The following is a 13,570-nucleotide window of genomic DNA, read 5'->3' as shown; positions in this document are numbered from 1 at the left end:
CAGGGCACCTTGTCCCCTCTCACCTCTTGCTGCTTGTTTACCCACCACCAGTTGCTAGGGCATCTCTTAAACAATGGATCCAGTCCAGATGCAGCTTGTTTTGCCTGATACTACCGGGTAGCATACCATAGCTGCAGCACTTAAAATGCTCCTTTTGAAATAATACTCTGTCCTGGTGCCTTCAAGGTTTGTAAGGGGGGATTTATTCTCAGTCGTAATAAGATACTCCTCTGAGCCACATTGTGTTAAGCTTTCTGCAGATGACAGCACTTAAGGTTTTAGTCTCGTTTCCACTCCCCGCGATGCGCAGAGCCCAGTGTTGCTATTTTATGTGTTTTCAGACTTTTCCCCTCGGACGCATGCCGTGGAAGGCCGTACCCAGGAGTGGGCTTGCTATTACCTCTGCCAGGGCAGCAGTCGTGCTGTTTTAAAGTGAGCCACCCTATGGAACTGCCATTCTGTTGGATGTCTGCTTCTCTCCTTCCACAGCCCCTCTGCCTCCTGTTTCCGTTCAAAACATCAGTCCCTCTGGCTCTGATTGTTCGATGGAGATTACTTTGCCCTGTGGTTTGGTCTATGGAGTTCAGAACGAACGCAGTCCCTGGGGCTAAAGGGAGAGTGCGGGGGGCAGGGGTCACAGCTGTCTGAGTCATGGTGGCTGGTACAAAGGGACAGGGTGAGAAGCGGGTTTCGACAGGGCTGTTCTTTTGTAGCCTGTTTTGCTGCACTAATGAAATCCTGCAAGAACAAGAGTGTGGACTGTTTTAATGGAGAGCGAGGGAAGGGCTTGTCTCTACTTCCAGCTTTCAAAGCCGTTCCCAGCAAAAGACAGTCAAAGGCTCCTCCACCTTGGATGGTCTGTTTAGCCCCACTTCTCACTGAGAGCAGGGAACCATGTGGTTGTGTAGGGAGCTGCCTGGCCCCTTGTGTCTCCGCTGTTTTACCAGCCACTAGTGAGCACTGACAATAGCATCCTCACGGGGAGGAGAAGCACCTTAGGCCTCTTGCAAGTGAGCCTGTGCTCCCTGTGACGAAGTGGGACTGTTCTTCATGTTTCCTCTGAATACTGTAGGGGTGCCTCAGTTTCCCCTGTGCATTTCTTAAGTCTAGGTGGGATAAGGGGGTGTAATTGTTGCAGAGCAAAGGGCCACGGTACATAGATGGCCGACACTCTGTCTCCTGGCAACTGATGGCCTGTGCCCTCCCCCCCTGCAAGGTGAGAGCTAAAGGGTTGGGGAATAAAGGAATCCGGTGACCTCCTGGCCCGGGAAAGGGACAAAGCCCAGGGGAGGAGGGGCTGGAGGGAGTTTCAGTTTGGGACTGGCTGGGACATGGAGTGAAGGGCAGACGTGGTTGTCTGGCTCACTGCCCCCCAAAATGGACCCAGCTGAGGGGTCCTGTTCTCTGCACCTACAAGCTCTGTGTTAGACCATGTTCCTGTCATCTAATAAACCTTCTGTTTTACTGGCTGGCTGAGAGTCCCGTCTGACTGCGGAGTTGGGGGGCAGGACCCTCTGGCTTCCCCAAGACCCCGCCTGGGCGGACTCGCTGTGGGAAGCGCACGGAGGGGCAGAGGAGGCTGAATGCTCTGAGGTCAGACCCAGGAAGGTGGAAGCTGGGTGAGCTTCTTGCCCTGCAGACAGGCTGCTCCCAGAGAGGAGACTTCCCCAGAGTCCTGCCTGGCTGCGTAGGGAGGAGTTCCAGAGCAGCGCCCGGGGACTCCGTGACACCCCCCGCCCGCCCCCAAGTGCTTCATTCAGACATTTGTCAATTCCACCTGGTTCTGCCGACAGTCCTGCTGGGGCAGGACAGGCCCAGCAGGATTTGCTCCCTGCACTCTTAGAACAGACCCAGCTCCATTTGGCTGGGAATGCATTGTGCCAATGCACCGTTCTTGGCCCTGGCTCCCCAATGAACACACGGGCCAGCCCAAGGTCCCTAGCTCTGGATGCGAGCCCTCCATTGGCATAGCCCTGGCTCCATGAAAGACCACCGTTCCTTCTGCCCCCATGACGTCCCACAGCACCTATCGACCCATCAAGTCAATTCTCCCATAGACTCAAGAGGGAGAGTTATTTCTCAACACTTGGGAGGCATTCGTATTGATCCCATGAGGGCGACAGGGCGTCTCTACAACAAGGACCAACCAGCAAGTGGCCAGAGTTGCTGGCAGAGCATTACGTCGGGTTGGGTTTTCAGAACGATGTTTCACCTCTCGGAGAGTAGCCAGCATGATGGCCCACAGACGAACCAGGCTTTCCAGCCAGCTAACGCAGGGAGCCTTGCCATGATGAAACCTGTTCCATGCTGCATTTGATCAATCCCTGATCGCTGACCAGAGCCTGGGGAGAAAAAGCTGCTCAAGCATTGCAGGAGAAATGCTGGGTCTCCCACCTGTAGAGAGGGGGCATCAATCCAAACTGCCCCAAGGGGGTTGTCTGTTCCTGCCAGGATGGGAATAGGCCAAAAATAAGCCATCAAAAAAAAAAAAAAAAGTCACCTATGCAGAGGAAGGGTCTCTGGATTTCAGGTAACGATACCGAACGCTGGCCACTAGGCCTTGCCCCCCCGCTCATGTGCGATAGCTGAATAAGGGGGATCTCCATGGTACAGACTCGGGGTGCAGTGATTCTCCAAAGCTCATGGGAGCGGGAGAATGAGAGCCCACCCAGAACTTGTTGTTTCCCAGGTCCACAAGGGCATCTGATGTTTTACAGAGACTGGTTCTCCTAGAAAAACCCAGGTTCCTTCATTTATTAAAAGGGAACTTGATTCGCCTCTACTGAAAGGCCAGCCCTGGCCACCAGAAACCCAGCAAGCTCTGTCACAGAGCTACATGAGCTGCCTTTCTTATAAGCCTGGTAACTTACCCATAATTCCCTTTCTTAAAGGGGAAATTCATCATTTCCTCTCAGCTGACCAGGGGGAAAAAGCCTGCCTTTGCTGCATCTGTGACATACGGGGCAGGGGACGGAGCAGGCAGGTGGCTTCCACACAGCAAGCGGTAAGGGCCTCGGGCCACAACATCACCGGGGTTAGGGGAATCGTGGTAAAGCGGCCAGGGCTGGCTCCTTTGAAAGCACGTAGCCTTTAAACCTGCTGCTGGGTTTGCACTCTGCTTTGGGAGCTAAGGGGCCAGTCCTGCATTTTCCTGTGGAGTCGGTTGCCCCTCTCACAGGGAATTAGGAGCCAGGACTCCTGGCTTAGCACTGACTAGCTCTGGGACTGTGAGCAAGTGTTTACTCCTCTGTAAAATAGGGCTGATGCTGGTTCCGGCTTGGTTAGGTGTCTGAGGTCCCTCTGAGCAACACGTGTCCTGGTTTTAAAAGCCCTGGGCTAGTTTCTCCCCTGCACGTGTGGGGTTCGGTGTGAGCTGCACCCCTCTTCCCCCGCAGACTTTTGCACCCAAAGGCTGCAGCAGGGTCCGTGTTAGAAGCTACGCACCTGGTAAGGAAAGGAAACGATGTGTGGGGCGGGGCTGGCTGGGCAAAGGTGTGGTTAGTTGGGAAATCTGCCTCGAGGGGTAACTCCTTAGAGGTCTGTGGCACTCGACAACACCCCCCGGCCTGTTGCTTGCCCCATGCCTCTGAGAACCTGCCATCAGCTAGTGGGTAGACAGGCAGCCAAGCAGGGCTCAGCAATGGTCAGTGAGCTGGTTCATGTATCCGTTTGCACTCGAGAGCTAGGTCATTAACGGACCTGCACCATCAAAGTGCGTGCAGGACTCCTCTGAGTTACTGCGCGGTCCTAGCCCTGTTCCTGCAGCCTCGTTACTCCAGTCGCTCGCTCATGCCGCTGCTCCCATTTGTTGCATCTGGTCCTGCGTTCAGTCGTCTGCCCTTCAAGGTGGGGACCGTGGTTTCGTATGTGTCTGTACAGCGCCCTGCACCACGCAGCCCTGATTCCGAATGGGGCCGCTGACCCCTGGAACCGCTGTGTTTCTGAAAACAGTTCCCCAAAGAGCCCCTGGGGTGGTTTTGCACCAAACCCTCCTGCTTCCAGACGTACCTGCCCAGCTGCCAGCAGCCCAAAGGGAAACTCCCATTCCTCGATTTAACGGGGAAACCCCACATACACCGGGTCCACCAAGAGCTGATTTGATGGTTTAATTGACTTCCTGTGTCAGTTACTCAGAGCAATCTGGGAGGGCCGTGGACAGACTGGGTTATGGTGCCCAGTAGGTTGAGGACCTGAGCCTGGCATATGCTTTCGCCATGTCTGAATGCTTTGCCTCGTTCTGCTCCCCTGGCTTGTGGTGGGTTTGAACCATTCATTGGCTCCTTCCTCTTCCTGCCCTTGTGATGCTGGGGCTGTCGAGGATTCCCAGCGCCAGGTACTGTAGAGTTCAGGGTGTGAAAAGCATGGGTGTGCCTTCTGCGATGTGGGTTCAGCAAGCGGCCCAGCCAGTGCTGGATTTTACGGTGACCTGGGAGCGGAAGGGTGGCCTAGTGGTTGGGGCTCTAGCTTAGCACTTGGGAGACCTGGCGTCAATTCCCTGCTCTGCCACCGACTTCCTGTGTGACCGTGGGCATCTCCCTTAGCTTCCCCTGTGTACAATGGGGATACCTGCCCTGCCTCTCAGGGATGTTGCATTGAGGATTGGGAGGGGCTCAGACACACTGGTGGTGGGGCCACGTGCACACCTAAGACAGACAGAAAGTACGTCAGACTCCAGGTTCTCCAGTTGCCTCGTGAAAGCAGCACACGCAAAGCCAGGCGTTGAGTGCCATCCCACCTGCCCAGGCGATCCGGCGTTCGCGAGGCAGCAGCGGCCCGTGCCTCGCTGTTGGGATTTCCATGACTCCGGGGGGGAGCTGCTGGACGAGTCCCAGGGTCTCTGGCATGGCAGGGCTCCCAGCAGGTCTCTTCTAGGCCTCCTCAGCTCATCTCGAAGAACATGAAGTTCTGGGAGACATGAGAAGAGGTTACAAACAGGCGGGCGCGTCCTTGTGCTCCACACAAAGGTGGCGGGGGCGTCCTATGCCCCTGACTTTACCACTCCTCTGAGCGGGAGATGGGCATCCCCTTGGGTTACAGCTAACGACAAAACACACGGGTGCTGCTGCCTGGAGCGCTGTGGGTGCACGGGCCAGGCCGGAGACGGTACGCTCCGTGGAGCGGGGGCCAGTCGAAGCGAGGTGGCTAAGGACATCCCAAGACATGACAGCTGATGGGGGAGAGGAGCTTGGCGAGGAAAAGGCAAAGCGAATCCTGCCCAGCGCCTGTGCCCAGTTGTCCCCAGCTCAGTGCCCGCACAGGGGTGTTGTGCTGCGGGGAGGATGGTGCGGAGGAGGCCTGGCGGTGGGGCGGGGGAGGTGTAGCTGTGTTTGTCTTGGGTCTAGTGTAACCAGGCGCCGGAGGGGAACCGAGGCAGCGAGCTGGCAGGTGCGGGGCAGTGCGTTTAGGTAAAACAACGCCATGTCTGGCAGCAGCCAAGAGAACTCGCTAAGGACCCCTCAGCAGAGCTGTTTGCTCAGGGGCAAGCTGAACCCGGGTGCCCTGCTGCCAGGGGTCGCTGGTGAGGCCCCTTCGCTCCTGTCCCCTCCGGTTGTTCGCCGGGTTAGGGCTGGAAGGTTCAGTGTCCCTGCCCCAGGGCTCTGGCCCACATGAGCCACTGGCAGGGTGGCCAGCCCATGAGTGCGAGCAGGGGGCAGAGGGCACGCAGTGGAGGGCCGGCGCGTGAGCGGGCGGGGAGGGTTCGGCTGCTGGCACTTACCAGGAGGAAGGCTGCTGCCAGCAGGAGAGCGGTGTCCTCGGCCCCCAGCTTTGCTGAAACTGACAGAGAGACGGTGGAAAGGCATGTTGCCCACAGCTCAGCTATGGGTACAGGGGGCGATGCCAGCATCCTCCCGGCCCCAGAACAGCCCCACTGCTTGGGTTTGGGGGCCTCTCTCCCGCATGGGACATTCTGCGGCCTCAGGAGGCGAGCATCCCATCTGCATCCTCTCCTGCCAGGTGCTGATAGCCCCCCTCCCTGGCAAGAGCATCGGAGAGGAGAGCCTCTGCTCTCTGGGTGGCGGAGACACAGCAGGGCTCTTCGCCACCACCCCGGGGCTCTCCCTGCAGCTCGCTCTGTGGGTGAGGCCAGTTCCCTCGTCCTTGCTGGAGCTCAGGTGCTTTGGGGGCAGATGCTGGAGAAGGAGCTGCCTCTATTAGGGACGGGAGGAAATTAAACCAGTGCCTATCTCCATGGTGACTGAGCCTGAGCAAGGCCTGTTTGGAGGGTGAAATGCACCAGGAACCTTCTCTAGCGACAGCAGCGGAGTTTGTCCTGCTAGGGGGCGCTGTGGAGAGCGCGGCCAGCTCTGAACCCCACCGGCGTGTGGTCACCTCGGCGTGCCCCCAGAGCCCGCCAGCCTGCCCATCCCAGAGGCCGCACTGCTGGGGGGCTCTCCCTGGCAGCCTGGCCGCTCTGCGCTCCCCACTTACTGTCCACCCCGAAGAACTCATGGTCCGTGTTCCGGTCCTCGTTGAAACCCGGCCACCTCTTCCAGATCACTGCCAGGGGGCTGCCAGCGCAGGAGGTGACCTGGGCGGGTGGACAAAGATGAGCAGCTCCATGGCAAGGCCGTGCTAGCAATGGGCTGGGGCTGCGGACATCCCAAAGGGGGGTTCTAGCAAGGCCCCAGCTTAACATCATTGCTAGACTACATAAGAACATAAGCGCTGCCCCACTGGGTCAGACCATGGCCCATCTGTACCAGTGTCCTGTCTGCATCCATGGCCAGTACCAGAGCTTCGTGGGGGGTGTTCTGAACAGGGCACTTATGAGGTGATCCACCCCTGTCTTCCACTCCTCGCTTCTGGCAGTCAGAGGTTTAGGGTCACCTTGAGCATGGGGTTGTGTCCTGACCATCTTGGCTACTATCCATCGACGGACCTATCCTCCATGAACTCCTCCTAGTTATGCTTTTGACCTTCACAACATCCCCTGGCACGGAGTTCCACAGGTTAATTGTGCATTGTGTGAAATACTTCCTTTAGTTTGTTTGAAACCTGCTGCCTATTAGTTCCCTAATTCTTGTGTTATGGTGTGACGATGTGACACAGCAGGGATGGGGGAGTGTTGACCTGGGAATGTGCCCTGGAGATGGGAGACCTGAGAGCCTGTCACCTGAGCTAGGGAGGGGGAGGTAACACCTCTGCCCAGGAATGTGAACAGAGGCTGCAGAAGGGAACCTGCTGGGGAAGTGTTGACCTGGGAATGTGCCCTGGGGATGGGAGACCTGAGAGCCTGTCACCTGAGCCAGGGAGGGGGAGGTAACACCTCTGCCCAAGAATGTGAACAGAGGCTGCAGAAGGGAACCTGTTGGGTGGGTTTAGTTTCAGTTTGGGGCTGGGTGGAGGAGCGCAGGGAACCCCAGGGCTGGGGTCTAAGCTCCCTGCTCCCCCAGAAGGACTTGACTGAGGGGTCCTGGGTGTACCCACAAGCTCTGTTTTGGACTGTGTTCCTGTTGTCCAATAAACCTTCTGTTTTACTGGCTGGCTGAGAGTCTCAGTGAATCCCAGGAAGAGGGGTGCAGGGCCTGGACTCCCCCACACTCCGTGACATATGGGTAGGAATAAATAACTCTTCCTTGTTCCTTTTCCCACGCCAGGCATGATTTTATAGACCTCAGTCATACCTCCCATTAGTCGTCTCCTGTCTAAGCTGAATGGGCCCTATCTTTTTAATCTCTCTTCGCATGGAGGCCGTTTCATACCCTTGACCACCTCTGTTGCCCTTCTGTGAACCTTTCCCAGTCCCGCTGCATCCTTGCTGAGATGGGGTGACCAGAGCTGGACACAGTATTCACAGTGTGGGCGCTGGTAGACTTTACACCAATTACTTCTGTTGCGTTCCTTCCTGCCCATGTTCACCCACGCTGTATAGCCCGCATGGCAAATGAGTACAGCTGCCAGCTTCCGGGTGGATGATCTATAAGAAGCCCGTGTTGCTGTCTAGAGAGTGTAGATAATCCAACGGAAACCAGGGAAAGCCCCCCACCATCCACCACAAAACGTCCAAGGTCTGTGTTTGGCGGGAGCCCCAGGGCGACGCGCTGCCCTATTCCACCCACCCCCTTACCTGGAACTCCTGGTTGGAGGAGCAGCGGCTGGCCGCACAGGAGCCTCGGATCCTCATGGTGGCTACACCGTGGGGGTCACGCAGGTCCCAGAGATGGGCAAGGATGCCCCACCTAGACACAGAGCATGCCGTGTGGTACAGCCAGGCCGTGGGCAGGGCAGCGGGCCCCACGCCAGCCAGAGGGGCGGCGGGAGCCCCTGGGCTGCACTGCTGGGCATGGCGCAGGGTCTGATCACTGGTCCATCCGCCCTGTGCAGCTTGCCGCCCACCAGTGGCCAAACCCTGGCACCTCAGAGGGGGGTGTTGCCCCCCGGTTCACCCACGCTGCCTCCACCAGCCCCCTCGTCCGTGTGGGGCCCAGCTCCTCTCCGTGCTGAGGAGCAATCCGTCCCTGAGCCCTGGTGCCCGAGCCCACGGTGCCCTCACCGCTGCCGCACGCTGCCCACGAGCTGGTCACCGGCGGCGAACACCCGCATCTCCCTCTGGCAGCAGCCCAGGCAGCTGGCGCCCCCCCCGAAGGGCCGCTGGAGCCGCAGGATTTCTTGGCCTTGCGGGTCCTGGAGGTGGACGCAGCAGGAGCGGGCAGGGCCACACAGATGCAGGCACAAGCGGCTGGTTTCTGAGGTGGGCACAGAGAATGGTGCAGACCAGGCGGCCGTCACGCATGGGGGAGACTGCGCCCCGATGCTGGGGCGAGGGGGCTGCGCGAGGGGCCTGCGGGGGGAGGGGGGCTGCGCTAGGGGCCCTGCTCCCCTGCACTGGGGGGGCTGTGCTGCACCCCGCCCTGAGCCAAGGCAGCGCCGCGGGGGATGGGAACGGAGGGGCCGTGGCAGGATCTGAGGCTGCTGCGGGAGGGGGCTCCCGGGGGTGGGGGTGTGGGGGTGGGAGGCACATCCTGCTGGGGGATGGGCTCGGCCCTTTCCATGGCTTCCTATCCAGACCCTTTCCCACCATTTGGGAGGGTTTAGTGCCCCTCCCCCCATGGCTGGTGACAATGAGGGGGGTGGGGGCGACCAGTTACCTTCGCTAGCTACCAGCAGCTCCTTTGCCTGCGCGGTGCCCACCACGTACGTTCTCCCTGGGTCCCCGGCGAACCCTGCAACAGTCGCAGCGATGGTGTCTGAGCTGTGCCCCTCCCCGCCCTGCTAGTGCCAGGCCTGGGTGGGCAGGAAATGTCACTGCCCGGCGTGGTGCCTTTAGATTCCTCAAGCAGGGCCGGCGTGGAGCGCCCGTCTGGGACCGGGCCGGGGGTGTTCATGGCCCCATGGCTTGGGGCTGGTGGGCCCATCGCATGTTGGCCAGCTCGGGTTAAACAGTGTAGGTACCGGAGATCCCACAAAGCACCCAGCCCGGGGGCAGGTCTGACATTCAGCCTGCGGGGAGCAGATGACGGGACACAGCTTCCTGGCGCGTCCTCCACCAAACCAACGCCCCCCGTCGTCCCCCCCTCGCCCCCTGGCCGCTCTGCTCCCCTTCTTCTGCTCCTCTGCGCTGCAGGTTCGGGCGGGGTTGTCACTGCACTGGGCCAGGCTGATTTGGGGCCATCTGAACCCCAGAGACAAGCGGGTCGGAGCCGAGATTGGGGGGCGCTCCTCCCCTCGGAGACAGCCCCCACGCATGTGGGAGCCGCTCGCTATTGGCTCCCAGGCCTGGCTGGTGCTGGCTTTTGTGATCTGGGTGACCTGGGTCAGCCTGAACCCCCCAGACACTGCCAGGGGGCACCAGCTTTTGCTCCCTACTGATGTGCGGAGCTGAAGAGAGGAGCTGGGCTGAAAGGCTCTGTGCCCCACTGCCAATCACTGGGTCCTGGGTGCTGGGATCACGGCAGGGGTCTCGTAAGGAGGAGGTGGGGGCTGAGTGCTGCGAGGGCCACAGGCCAGCAGGGAGCCGAGGCCAGCGGATTGGGCCTCGCACGGGCCTTACCGCGTGGATCAGCTCGGGCAGTGATGTGCAGCTGGGAGACGCCGGCCAGCACCTGCAGCCCGAACGGGGGAAATTCGTCGTCCTCCTGAACCCGCTGCAAGCTCTGCTCCAGGCTCCGTCGGTGGGTTCTCCTGCCCCGCCAGCCCAGCCGTGGCAGAGGTGACTCGCTGGCTTCCTCCCCGGCAGTCCCACCGCGCTCGCTTCCCGGCCGTCTCCGGCCCTTGAGCTGGTGGCCAGGGTCCTCGGCACTCGAAGGGGCATCGGCTCCAACCCGCCGATCTGGCTCCGGGCTCCCCTGGCTGCTCCCAAAGGCCGGCTCCTCAGCCTGGTTAGCCCGGCTTGTGCCTTCCCAGCTGGGGGATGTCCCCCGGGCCCGGAGGCCCGGAGACCCGTCCTTCTTCCTCAAGGATCTCGCCAGTGCTTGGATGTGCCTCTCCCGCGTCAGGTGCCCAAAGGGAGACGGCTGGGAGCTGAGCGCGGCCATCCCGAGGGGGCCGAGAGCTGAGGGCAAGCCCCGGGCGGCAGAGGGCTGGAGCCGAGCGGAGTTCAGGGTTTGGAGGGCACCTGCTCTTCAAACTCTCCGGCCCCTGTGCAGCTGGTGCCGCCAGCCCCCTCCAACAGCTCAGCCCCCGCCACAGCCCCCCTGCCCCTCCCGCCCGCTGGCGTTGCCATCCCAACCAGCCGGATCTCCCCCATTGTGCGGGGACAATGGCATGGCTGGAGCAAAGGGCAGAGCTCTGGCCCCGAGGGGTCAGCGAAGGGCAGGAGGGAGCAGCAGTTTCTCAGGAGGAGGGGCCCATCAGGCGGGCGGTGGGGGGGTGTTAATCAGGGCAGCGGGGGAGACCTGGCAGAGTGACATTAGAGCCAGAGGCCAGTCCAGAGCCCGGTTGGTGCCATGCGAGCCAGGCCGGGTCAGGGTGCTGCCAGGCCTACGGGGGCAGGAGAAAACAGGGTCGCTTGCAAATCTGCGTCTGCACCAAAGTGACTCGAGGCCCCTGGCAGCAGGGAGGGGGGAGTGTTGACCTGGGAATGTGGCAGGGGAGTTTCAATGGGAGACCTGAGAGCCTGTCACCTGAGCCAGGAGGGGGAGGGGGAGGTGACACCTCTGCCCAGGAATGTGAACAGAGGCTGCAGCAGGGAACCTGCTGGGTGGGTTTAGTTTTCAGTTTGGGGCTGGGTGGAGGAACACAGGGAACCCCAGGGCTGGGGTCTAAGCTCCCTGCTCCCACAGAAGGACTTGACTGAGGGGTCCTGGGTGTACCCACAAGCTCTGTTTGGGACTGTGTTCCTGTTGTCCAATAAACCTTCTGTTTTACTGGCTGGCTGAGAGTCTCAGTGAATCCCAGGAAGAGGGGTGCAGGGCCTGGACTCCCCCACACTCCGTGACAACTGGTAGCAGAGGTGGGATCTACTGCACCCCGTGAACGGCGCTTCCTGCAGTAAGTGACTGGGGAGCAGTAAAACGAAGGGGGATTGACGGGGACCAGGCGTGCTGAAGATTCAGAGAGAGACGGTTTCAGGGGGCGGTTAACCCCGGGAGTGTGTGACCAGAGAGAAGGACTTTTGCAGTAACAGGGTCCCCCGGGGGATTGCAGCGAGCGGTCCCAGGGGCGGAGGAGTCTGCAGCTCGACCCTGGCAAAGAGGTGGTGACCTCAAGAAGGACTGGCACACGAGGGGCTTTTCCTGGAAACTGTAGAAAGCTGCCCGGCCTGCGAGTGGCCAGCAGGGAGATGTACGCTAAACGCCTTAAGAGCGACCTGGTGGAGCTGTGCAGGCAGAGGGGGCTGCGCATTGGGAGGTCCACCAAGGAACAGCTGATTGCCCAGTTGGAGGAGAGGGATCGCTTGGATGACCCGATCCCTGTCCCTGAGGGAAGCCGCCCGGTGGACGCAGTGTGGGCCCTGGGGCCTGACCAGGCTGGGAGGGGTCAGACTGCTGCTGAGGACATCCCGAGACCCTTCCTACCTATGCCTGGGAGAGGGGTTGGGAGAAGCCCAGTGAAGACCGAGGGCACCCTGACCCCGGCAGCCAGCAGGGGATCCTCCCGGCGGAGCTCCCCATCCCTGGAGCGGAGGCGGCTGGAATGGGAGAGGGAGATGAAAATGAGGGAGCTGGAGGACCGGGAAAAGCAGCGTCAGCATGAGGAGAAACAACGTTGGCATGAGCAGGAGGAGAAGGAGAGGCAACGTAGGCATGAGCAGGAGGAGAAGAAGAAACAAAGACAGCATGAACTGGAGCTGGCCAGGCTGAGGAGCAGTGGGACCCCAGCTGTGGTGAGTGCGGGGAGACCCAAGTCTGCAAGGAGCTTTGATAAGTGCATCCTGGCCCAGCGTAAGGAGGGGGAGGACATAGATAGCTTCCTGAAGGCCTTTGAGAATGCCTGCGAGCTGCACAAGGTTGACCCTGCAGACAGGCTCCAGTTCCTCACCCCCTTACTGGACCCCAAAGCCGTGGAGGTGTACAGCCGAATGAAAGGGCCGGAGGCAGGGGACTATGAACTGTTCAAACAGGCCCTGCTCCGTGAGTTTGGGCTGACCCCCGAGATGTACCGGCAAAGGTTCCGGAGTCAGCGTAAAATGCCTGAGGTCACGTATCTACAACTGGTCAACCGAATACAGGGATATGCCCGCAAGTGGACAGCTGGGGCCCAAGCTAAAGAGGACCTGCTTGACCTAATCATACTGGAGCAACTGTATGAACAGTGCCCTTCCGACCTGAGGCTGTGGTTGATGGACAAAAAGCTAGAGAACCCCCAGCACGCAGGGCAGCTGGCCGATGAGTTTGTGAACAGTTGGTCAGGGGGTAGCCGGGAGGAGTCCCAAAATAACAGGCCCCCCACGATGCAGAGAGAGAGTCACCATGGGACCTCCCAGCGGGGAAATAGGGAGAACCCCCTCCCAAGGGGAATGTCTGGCGTTGGGACCCTCCGACCCGCTCGAGGGGACCAACGTGACCTGAGCTGCTATCACTGTGGCCAGAGAGGCCACGTACGGACCCAGTGCCCCAGGCTCAGGGACAGACTGAGCAGACCCAACCTACCCTGGGTTAAATGGGGAGGGACCCAGCTGGACGAGGGGCAGACGGCCCAGGCAAGGGGGGCTGCTAGCTTACTACCTACTCGGGAGGGAAGAGTACCCCAGGCCAGCTCCGCCAGAGGGCTGGAGGCTCTGGACTCAGGGTGCTCGGTTTACAGGGTGGGCGCGGGGCTGTCTCTCCGGAGAGAGTGCCTTGTTCCCCTGGAGGTGGATGGGAGGAAGGTCAGTGGATACTGGGATACGGGCGCGGAGGTGACACTGGCCCGGCCCGAGGTGGTGGCCCTAGATCGGGTGGTGCCCAACACCTACCTGACCCTGACGGGGGTGGGCGGGACCCCATTCAAGGTGCCCGTGGCAAGGGTACACCTGAAATGGGGGGCCAAGGAGGGCCCCAAGGACGTGGGGGTGCACCACCATTTGCCCACTGAGGTTTTGATGGGGGGGGACCTAGAGGACTGGCCAAGCAACCCCCAGACCGTCCTGGTTGTGACCCGTAGCCAGAGCCCGCGAGGGGTACTGCACCCTGACCTCGGGGAGGGTACC

Source organism: Lepidochelys kempii, chromosome 9 (assembly GCF_965140265.1).
Source record: "Lepidochelys kempii isolate rLepKem1 chromosome 9, rLepKem1.hap2, whole genome shotgun sequence".
Classification (NCBI taxonomy): domain Eukaryota; kingdom Metazoa; phylum Chordata; order Testudines; family Cheloniidae; genus Lepidochelys; species Lepidochelys kempii.
The sequence above is the reverse complement of the archived record's forward strand: the minus strand, read 5'-3'. Positions refer to the sequence as shown.